The sequence below is a fragment of the Halichoerus grypus genome, chromosome 15 (assembly GCF_964656455.1).
Source record: "Halichoerus grypus chromosome 15, mHalGry1.hap1.1, whole genome shotgun sequence".
NCBI lineage: Eukaryota > Metazoa > Chordata > Mammalia > Carnivora > Phocidae > Halichoerus > Halichoerus grypus.
Genome location: NC_135726.1, coordinates 18,083,605 through 18,094,717, shown reverse-complemented (window position 1 = coordinate 18,094,717; position 11,113 = coordinate 18,083,605). Strand labels below are relative to the sequence as shown.

At 39.9% G+C, this 11,113-nt stretch overlaps 1 protein-coding gene across 6 annotated transcripts in view; it reads left to right on the top strand.

Moving 5' to 3' along the window:
* CTCF (CCCTC-binding factor) overlaps positions 1–11,113 on the top strand; it is a 47,670-nt gene that overhangs the window by 5,101 nt on the left and 31,456 nt on the right. For 5 of the 6 annotated variants that reach the window (XM_078063637.1, XM_036115059.2, XM_078063634.1 and 2 more), the window contains exon 3: positions 1,090–1,202. The exons of the other annotated variant lie outside the window; for it this stretch is intronic. The gene's annotated coding sequence lies outside the window, so the exon portion shown is untranslated. The remainder of the gene's footprint in view (positions 1–1,089; positions 1,203–11,113) is intronic. 6 annotated transcript variants of the gene reach the window in all.

Genomic DNA, 11,113 nt, shown 5'->3' with positions numbered 1-11,113 from the left:
ATGCTAGCTGGGTGACACTGAGCAAGTTACTTAACCTTTCTACTCCTACGGTCCCCATTTGTGAGAGAACAACACCAGTTAACAGAGGCTGTTCTCCAAGTTGATGAGAATGTGTGTAAAGCATTAAGTACCATTCTGAGTGTGTACGTAGAAAGACCCCAGGACATGGTTGTTTTTCTGCAGAAACCCTTGGAATATATTTTTTAACTATTGGCAAATGACCTCAAAAGTCCACGGCCTAGGGCAATTTGAAATTTTGATGGAATCCTGTTCTTGGGGAAACATCTTAGATAAAAGTTGTCTTAGTTAACTTCAGTTAGCCTAGCTGATGACCCATTTTTCCATCAGTTATAGTCATTACGAATAACTTTTAAAAACATTTTAAAGTGTCACTTAAAATTTACTGTAGCCTACAATGTCTGTTATAAAATATAATGGACATCATAGGGAACTTGAAACAGGGCTTATAAATGTTGAGATCTACTAGGCTTTGGAATCTCATTAACAAAGTAGGTTTCTGGGTAGGAAAATTATCTCTTCTCAGGCTATCAGAAAGCACATCTTTCTTATCCCCTAGAAAATGTGAAAATGTTTTAAAAATGTGAAAATAGTTTAATTGCACTTTTGTAACGGCAAAAGAGAGGTGGGAATTAGAAATGCTGACATTAGATAAGCTTGTGTGAATGAATCATCTAAGTGATGACTACTAAGATTTTTCTTAAAAGCTGGGCCTGGAGCAAATAGAGAGGAGGAAGGGAACAGGAGTGAAAGCTCTACTATTCTTCACATCTCTGTTTTCCATGGGCAGCTTGGTACATTGATAGATGGGAAGGACAAGGTCTATGGGCTATTATTCTGTCACTGCAGAAATAATTTGTACCTTGCAGGTTTTTTTTAGGAGTGTTGACACAGAGTACATATTAATGAGTGCTGAAAAGAAAAACAATACTGATTTGAAAAGCTGTTGAGAAAACTAGCCATAAGAGTTTGGGGAATGGGATTATAGGAACATGTTGGTCACTTTTAAGTGTTATGGCTATTTAATTGTTTAGATCCCTGTTTCTCAAACTGGGATATGAATACCCTTAGGGTACAAAGTGGTATGATTCCGGGGTACTTGAAGTCACAAGATAAACATGACCCATCTTCTTGGAGCTTCAATTGTGCTCATTGAGGGGGCGGTGAGTTAAGTAATTTGACTGGTAAGTAATTTTTAAATTTTTACATTAAAACAAATACATATTTTAGCATCAGAATGGGAACTCTGTATGACTGTCTAAGATAACACAGGTTTTCAACAAAGTGGGTCATGAGTACCTGGGAATAAGAATTGCTTTTTGTATAGGTACTATAGTGGAAATACTTTTACTTTAGTATTCGAGAAGCAATACTTTTGAGCTATAGAACAGCTCTACCATCCAGCTTCTTACTTTGTTCCCTGTAGTATCCTACTGTGGAATTAGATGTTAAATTGTATTAAATGGTGCTTGTTAGCTTGCATGCATGTTCTTGCACATGTTCAACATGCACAAGAGCTCTGCACAGATTGGTAGGCAGTTTCTAGATGGCTGGACCGAAGTCAGAAATATTAAGACCATTCCAATGACCTAAGAATTATAATTTTTAAATAAAGCAATGAGCAAAATCAGATCTAAAATTGTAAATTCTACAGAAGAGAATTTTGAAAGCAAATGTCACATTAACTCGAGTATAATTAACAGTTTATACTGATTTTGTTACCTCCCCCATTCAAGTTGTTATGTAATCAGAGTCATAATAAAATGGCTAAGTCTTAAGCTGGTAGACCTTGTGACTCCTAAGACAATTATTCAGAAGCATCTAAACTGTTTTGTGTGTTTTAGAATTACTAAGTATTGTTACTAGTTTATTGCTCTTAATATAAGTGGCACTTAAGAATTATATTTTCTATATTGATAATATCTCTTCTTTGAATACAAGTTTTATATTTTAACCTGATTTGTTCTAGACACAATGGAGTGTGACTTTCTCTGAAACATATTTGAATTGGATCAGCCAGATGTTTAGATGTGCTCTAAATATTTACAGTATTTATTGAACACTTGTAATGTGTTCATTCCATTCTTTGAACACTTGCCTTTCTACTTTGTGTCAGGTACTGCATTAGGTACTGGGTATTTGAAGATGAATAAGAAAAAGATTGTTTTCCAGAGGGTCTTGAGTACGGGGCAAGGAATCAGTAATTAAGTGTTATTTGTGCTCCGATAAAAGTGTGTTTTGGATGCAGGGAGGATAGTCAGTTACAGGAGTTGATGAAAGATGTTGAGAAAGGCTTTCTGGAGGAGAAACCCTGCTGTAGGTGTATGAGGAAATTCAAAAGGAGCATAAAATTTGATTTTAATCCTATTAGGGCACCAAGGTTTAGTCAGTGCAGCTGAATAGCTGTAGGGCCTTGGGCAAGTCCATTAGGGGTGACTTCCGTGTGCCTTCCTTTTTCCATTGGTAAAATGACAGGCTTATGGCAGTTAAATGTATTGTTGGGGGGAAATATATGTATTTGTAACACTATAATGTGCTATGTAGAAGTAAAGTGATAATCTTTAGACTTTAGAACAGTTGGTCATTGTAGGGGTGCCTGGGTGGCTTAGTCATTAAGCGTCTGCCTTCGGCTCAGGTCATGATCCCAGGGTCCTGGGATTGAGCCCCGCATCGGGCTCCCTGCTCTCTGGGAAGCCTGCTTCTCCCACTCCCCCTGCTTGTGTTCCCTCTTTCGCTGTGTCTCTGTCAAATAAATAAATAAAATCTTAAAAAAAAAAAAATAGAATAGTTGGTCATTGTGTATATATTTTGCATTAAGCTACAGTGATGACTACCAGACTGTACAAAAATGATGTGAACCAAGTAAATTGGGACTTTGTGGATGAGAAAATTACATTAATCAAACTCTGTTGAGTAGTAGAGAAATGGATAAGTAAACAGGGGCACACCCATGTTGGGAGTGATGTTTGACAACCACAAAAAGAAATTGATTGGGGATACTATTAACCAGCAAAATGCTTATGAAGTTGTTTTTTTTTTAGTATAATACAAAAAAATAGTTATGGAATAAAAGTAAAAAACCAAAAACCTGGCACATAGCAAGAACTCAGTGAGTAGGGGCGCCTGGGTGGCTCATTTGGTTGAGCATCTGCCTTCAGCTCAGGTCATGATCTCAGTCCTGGGATCAAGTCCTACGTTGGGCTCCCTGCTCAGCGGGAGCCTGTTTCTCCCTCTCACTCCCCCTGCTTGTGCTCTCTGTCAAATAAATAAAATCTTTAAAAAAAAAGAACTCAGTAATTGAATGAATGCCTAGGAAAAAGACTAAACAGACATCAAAACAGTGGTCAAAATAAAATAAAAAACTAATAGTTCAAGAGTGGCTAGGTCTGGGGTAACTTCCTGGTTTTCTATAGTTTGTATAACATCTTGTAGCGCAAATAAATTTTTCCGGGGTTTTTGTTTTGTTTTGTTTTTTGTTTTAAATAAAGTAGAATTACCAGAATTTGGGAATGACCATATTCAAAAATGGAGTGATTAAATTATGAATATCTGTATAATAGGATGTCATGCAACTATTGTATTATGTATAGTAACATACTGAAAGGTAGAGATTTGAGATGTATTATATAAAGCAGATTATCAAATAGTATGCACAGATACGTGTGTGTGTATAAGGAGGGGACTGTGGATATAAACCAGAATGTTTATATAAAACCTACGGGGGGCGCCTGGGTGGCTCAGATGGTTAAGCGTCTGCCTTCGGCTCAGGTCATGATCCCAGGGTCCTGGGATTGAGCCCCACATCGGGCTCCTGGCTAAGCGGGGAGCCTCCTTCTCCCTCTGCCTCTGCCTCTCCCCCTGCTCATGCTCTCTCTCTCTCTCTGTGTCTCAAATGAATAAATAAAATCTTTAAAAAAAAAAAAAACCTATAGAGGCGCCAGGGTGGCTCAGTCTGTTAAGCGTCTGCCTTTAGCTCAGGTCATGATCCCAGGGTCCTGGGATCGAGCCCCATTTCCGGCTCCCTGCTCAGTGGGAAGTCTGCTTCTCCCTCTGCCTCTGCCCCTCCCCCTGCTGATGCTCTCTCTCGCTCTCACTCTCTCAAATAAACATACAAGATCTTTAAAAAAATAATATAGGGATGCCAGGGTGGCTCAGTCAGTTAGGTGTCTGCCTTCGGCTCAGGTCTTGATCCCAGGGTCTTGGGATTGAGCCCCGCATCGGGCTCCCTGCTTAGCTGGGAGCCTGCTTCTCCCTCTGCCTGCTGCTCCCCCTGCTTGTGCCGCCTCTCTCCGACAAATAGATAAATGGAATCTTTTTTTTTTTATTTGACAGAGACACAGCGAGAGAGGGAACACAAGCAGGGGGAGTGGGAGAGGGAGAAGCAGGCCTCCCTCTGAGCAGGGAGCCCGACGCGGGGCTCGATCCCAGGACCCTAGGATCACGACCTGAGCCGAAGGCAGACACTTAACGACTGAGCCACTCAGGGGCCCCGATAAATGGAATCTTTAAAAAAATAAAATAAAATAAAACCTATAGATGTATATTCTTGGTTATCTGAGTTTTCTCGTATTTACATATATAATTTTTTTTTTAAAGATTTTATTTATTTGTCGAGAGAGAGAATGAGAGAGAGCAAGCACAAGCAGGGGGAGCGGCAGGCAGAGGGAGAAGCAGGCTCCCTGCTGAGCGAGGAGCCCCATGCGGGACTCGATCCCAGGATCCTGGGGTCATGACCTGAGCTGAAGGCAGACGCTTAATGGACTGAGCCACCCAGGCATCCCGTGTATTATATAATTTTTAAAGGGAAAAGGAATCCAATACAGTAGGAAATAGTACTGAAGCTTTCTGATAAATATAATGAAATAATAAAAGGAATTTTTGTCTAGTTTACTCTGGCAGTAAAGTCTAGACTTCCTGAGTGGATTCAAAACCTTGCCAGAACACTGTTGCAGAAGTGCAGGCAGGAGGGAGGGGCCGGGCAGCCATGTATCTGCCCAAGTGTTAGGAGGAATTGAGGTTGCAGAGGCAATTCTTAGAACTCTCCTCACTTACATTTGGTCTTGAACTTTTTTTTGTATCATCTGAATAATGTTTAGTTTCATTCTTTGGAAGAGTCTAATAGTTGTGGAACTATACTAAAACCTAAAGAACTCTTTTTATTTTCTTTCCACAGAGATAAACACTATTAACAGTTTGGTGTGTTCCCCCTTCGGTTTTTTCTCTGCACTTCTGTAAATGGGCGTGTACATTATAATACAGTTTGGTGTTTTGTTTTGTTTTTGTTTTTGTTTTTAGAGAAGGTGAGGGGGAGGGAGAGAGAATCTTTTTTTTTTTTTTAAGATTTTATTTATTTATTTGAAAGAGGATGAGAGGAGAGAGAGAGCACATGAGAGGGGGGAGGGTCAGAGGGTGAAGCAGACTCCCCGCCGAGCAGGGAGCCCGATGTGGGACTCGATCCCGGGACTCCAGGATCATGACCTGAGCTGAAGGCAGTTGCTCAACCAACTGAGCCACCCAGGCACCCAGGAGAGAGAATCGTAAGCAGGCTCCATACCCAGGGCAGAGCCCAATGCAGGGCTCAGTCTCACAACTCTGAGATCATGACCTGAGCTGAAATCAAGAGTCAGACACTTAACTGACTGAACCACCCAGGCGCCCCCATATAATACAGTTTCAAAGACAAAATATAATTGTGCTATATAAGTATTTTGTAACTACTACATCAAATAAAAACATGGGAATATTTCAAACAGTACAAATGTGTAGTGGAAAGTAATAACTTCTTCCCACCTCTGATCCCTCAGTTTTCTTCCCGAGAGGTAATAAATACTAATTTTTCATATATCCTTCCAGAGAAAATTCTGTGCATGCATAAACATATGTGTTTGTGTATCCTTTTAAGAAAACACAGATGGTAGCATACTATATACATAGCTCTGGACATTTGAGTTGTTTTCAGTCTTGCTGTTAGGGAAAGATGTTCTAGTAGATATCCTTGCATATATCTCTTTGGGTGCTTGCACTAGTGTATTTATAGGATGACTTCATAGAAGTTTAATTGCTTGTATATTCCCAGAAGAGGGAATGGCATGCACAAAGGCCCAGAGGCAGGAGGAGAGAAGCCTAGGAAGTTCTGGCCACTGAAAGCAGTTATGAAAGAGTGTATGGGGCTGGATGCAGCTCTGCTGATAGGACCTTAGAGGACCCTGTAGTCCAGGTGAAAGAGTGTAGGGCTTAAGCTTACAAGTTTTCACAGGGGAGGTTTCAGAATTGAAGTCTCCTTGCTGATAATAAATTTCCATCTTAGAAATCTTTGTCCACTGTGTGAAAAATGGTGGTAAGGAAGCAAGAGGGGAAGCAGGAAAACTAGTTTAGAGGCCATTGCATCAGTCCAGGAGAGATGTAATACCTGCCTGACTTAAGGTAGGGGATCTCACCAAAAATGCTATTTGTATAGTTTTATTTGTTTCATTTTGTTAAACTAAGTTGGAATCCTGTCTTGCATCCTCTTTTGTAATCTTTCTTCATGTTATATGTTAATGAACATTTTCCCCATTAGATACCCTATGTTATTTCAAATTACTAGGAATGTACTTCCTTATTGCTGATTGTTACGTTTTCTAATCTGTTCCTTTGGGGATAAGTCTCTTGGTTTTGGCTCTAGCTTCTTGCCTCTAATACTTCATCTCTTCTCTTCCCCATTGTTTGAATTATTTTTAATACAAGAGTAAATGGACTTTGAGTTAAGAGCCCAGTTAATTGTACATTTGAGTGCATAGATTTTGAGATGTCTAATAACTGTTCAGAGTCCTTTTTTGATTCTGTTCTTGACTGTTCTCAGTAGTAGATATTTACTGATTGACTTTCAGATAAATGTGCATCTTAGCTAATGGTTAAGTCAGTTATCGTATCAAGTATATAGCTATGGCTTTAAGCATTTTTCACCCTAAAATTAAATCCCCTATTTCTTATTTTGAAGGAGGGTAGATGCCTCCCCAACAAGAAAGGTGGCAAATAGAGTCCTAAAATGTCCTGGATTGGTAAGGGCTTTTGAAGAGCAGATGTCTTGATGTTCTGTGTGCAAGGAGAGTGGGGGGGGTGGGTATACAAATCGTGATTATACCTTGACTTTGAGCAGCCTTTCTAGCTTAAAATATGTCCTAATGGAGGGAGGAAAGAGCCAGTCTGGTAGATTATATCTAATGTTTGTGTGTTTTTGCCTGACACAAAGACTCCTCATTAAATTTCCTGGACTTGAAGGGTGCCTGGGTGGCTCGGTCAGTTAAGCATCTGACTCTTGATTTTGGCTCAGGTCATGATCTCAGGGTCCTGAGATCGAGCCCTGCATGGGGCCTCTTGCTGAGCGTGGTACTACCTACTTAAGATTCTCTCACTCCCTTTCTCTTTGCCCCTCCCCCCCCCCCAAATTTCCTGGACTTCAGATGTAAATGCCACTTAGTAGAGTGGTGTGCATTAGTCATCTTCATCTAAATAGATTTTAGAGACTTCTTCCTGATTCTTGGTTACAGACAAGTGGACTGCGAAGCTAGGGAACTACCTTTTGCTCCATCCTTTTGTACAACTTTGTTGTATGCACTTGTTAAAATTTCTTGTCTGACTTTTTTAGCTGGGAAGTAAGGGTACTTGTACTTGTTCCCTTGTTACCTACAAGGATGAATCTAACTGATAACCTAAAAAAAAGTGTAGGATGTTAAACCCAGATGAAATTTTAAGTCATCTGGCAGTCTCTTCATTTTACAGAAAAGAAACCTAAGAGGCAAAGTGATTTTCCTGAGATTATAGATGTAGGACAGGTGCTTCTCCGTTTTTTTATTCTTCCCCATACTGTTTCTGAATAGGCTCTGGGTTTCACAGAATATCCTACTGCATTTGGTTCTGTAGCTAATTATTAGATATTCGGTTTTTTAGATCTCTTTTGACAGAATTATAAATCCGTGTATATCTATAGAAAAAACAGTGTGAAGACTATACATTGTTACTACTCTTGAGTATAGTATACCTGTGCACTGGCACAAGTTAGGTTTTTAGTATGTGTCAGAATTTTTTTTAACATTGTCACCAACTTGGGCGCCTGGGTGGCTCAGTTGGTTAAGCGACTGCCTTCGGCTCAGGTCATGATCCTGGAGTCCCTGGATCGAGTCCCGCATCGGGCTCCCTGCTCGGCAGGGAGTCTGCTTCTCCCTCTGACCCTCCCCCCTCTCATGTACTCGCTCTCATTCTCTCTCAAATAAATAAACAAAATCTTAAAAAAAAAAAAAAAAAAAAACATTGTCACCAACTTTAAAGGTTGTCCATGTGTACAATGCACTATTAGACCCTGACTGTCACTAATATTAAAGCTTGGTGTCCAGTGCTAGCACTGCTCGGATTTGAGCTTCTTTACTTCTTTCCTTATAACTCAGGACTTCTTCAGAATCCTTCCATAGTTTCTCTGTGATAAGAACAAACCATCGTTGGAGGTCAGTGTTGGTTAGCACCTATTTTAGTATTGTCCAGTTGGACCATTGAAAGTTAAAAATTATTTCAGCCCACTACTTTTATTTCTTTATGAACTCTGGTATAACAACTCTGGCATGGCATGGTCATGATCATATATCATAGAGCAGGTACAAAATATTTTACATTCACAGAGGTATGTATGTAACTATTCTATAATAATAGAGGGTACCCTAATTACTTTCACTATTTCTTGTGTCTCTCTTTTATTTGTATCTTTAACTTTCTACTCCTACTTAAAATTTTTTGTTGTGAATATATGTTGAGACTATAAAATAATATCTTATATATTTTTTTCCTTTCTGGCCCCTTGTCAGACAAGGTCTTTGCTCTTTCTCTCCTTGTCATGTCTTTTGGGTATTTATAAATATATAATTCCTCCCCCCGCTCCCCCACCCCCGTCTCTTGGTTAAGCTCTTGCCTTTATCTCCTTTCCTGTGTTTGTTCCCATATTTTTAAGTAGTAACCAAATCGACAAATTACTTGTTTTCATAAACTAATATTAAAGTTTCTTCCATTGTTTAAACTTCTGTATCACATGTATAGCCTTTTTCTGTTTTTCAGATTTCTTCTGTTCTATTGAGTAGCACTTTATCCATACTTCATGCTACTACACTATTGACTAAGAATATCTTACTTCTTTTTTTCAATATAACTATTACTTGATCTTTGTTCAGAGACCTCATACTGCCATTTATTATCATTATTATACTTTTAGTATGGGTACATTGTTGGATTTAAGCTGTTGGCTTCTGATTTAACACTGACCTTATAGGAGACCCCATTTACCAAATAAAAATGGTCTTGGTTCCACCAGGTAGCCTTCATGACTGAGTACTGGGTTATAGAGATACTCAGGCATTGGCCACATGGTCACTGAGACACATTGCAAAACCAGTTCACTCTTGTTATGTATATCCATTTTTCTTCTTTTTACTTTTTTCCTTGTGTCATGTGTTAAGCTTGTTCATACCGTGTAGAGAGAGATTTTGTTGCTGGTACCCATGGTAGAGGTAAAACTTTAGGACTTTTTTTTAAGATTTTATTTATTTATTTATTTATTTGACACAGATATAGCGAGAGAGGGAACACAAGCAGGGGGAGTGAGAGAGGGAGAAGCAGGCTTCCCACGGAGCAGGGAGCCCAACGTGGGGCTCGATCCCAGGACCCTGGGATCATGACCTGAGCCGAAGGCAGACGCTTAATGACTGAGCCACCCAGGCGCCCCAAGATTTTATTTGACAGAGAGAGACAGTGAGAGAGGGAACACAAGCAGGGGGAATGGGAGAGGGAAAAGCAGGCTTCCCGCTGAGCAGGGAGCCCGACATGGGGCTCGATCCCAGGACCCTGGGATCATGACCTGAGCCAAAGGCAGACGCTTAACGACTGAGCCACCCAGGCGCCCCAAAACTTTAGGACTTCTTTTTTGGGTTGTACATTCCATTACTGCTTATATGGGAATCATACTAGTTTTGAAGTAGACTTTGTAGATTTTTCTCTAAATAAATAAACGAAATAATTATTTGTTCTAAAGAATGAACCAAAAATTCTCATAGTAGAAAACCATGGGTATTTGAGTAGCTTGGATTTATGTAGACCTGTATTTAGGGTGGATAAGTATTGTATTCTAGGTCAGTCACTTCCAAGCCATGGTCAGCAGAGGTTCTATATCAATCACTTGGGGACCTTTTGAAATCAAGTCTCTTCCACCCTAGATCTACTGAATCAGAATCTCTGGGATTTATGTATTTTAAAGCTCATCAGGTGATTCTGATAACCATCCAGGTATGGGAACCACTGCTCGGGTAGAATCTGCTCCCAAATCCATAGATGTGCCTATTGCATGTTCTATAAATTCTTTATTGTGTGTGTGTGTAATCTATTCCTTTTTATGACATATTTATTTATTCAAGGTGATAGACTTGCTATAGATCCCCAGCCTTTCTCATATTCCCAGCAGTGAAAGACTGTAGGACTGCTCCAAAGACAGTGTAACTCTGAGCTGCTTTCAGGGATATGGGCTTGGAGCAAAGCAAAGAGAGATGTGGTAGTTCCTGACAAAGTCCCAAATAGACTTTGTCTTCTGTTTCATGTGTAAATGTTCAGTAAGTGAGATGAATAGGCTACCCTTACTGAGGAATCAGAACATGGCTTCTGAAGCCAGGTCACACTAATAAACCTGAGATAATTTAGTACGGTTCCACTTAGTTATGTTGAATTTTTTTGCACAGAATTTGACTAATTCCATACATGTTTTTTTCTCCCACCTACAGTTTCCTCTTTTATATGTTCCTCTCTACTGTAGTTTGCCTGTCAAGGTCCATCTCATCCTTTAAGATCCAGCTTTAGCAGCCCTCTTTTACCCACTTAAGCCATCCTTTGTGCCAGGGTGGGTGGGAAGTATGTTAATCCCTGTTACAGCACTCATCACACTACAGTGGGCCCTTAAACAATGTGGGGTTAGGGACGCCAATGCCCTCCACGCCCCAACCTCCAACTCGAAAATCTGGGTATTACGTATGACTCCCAAAAAACTTAACTACTAACAGCTACTATTGACCAAAAGCCTCACTAATGA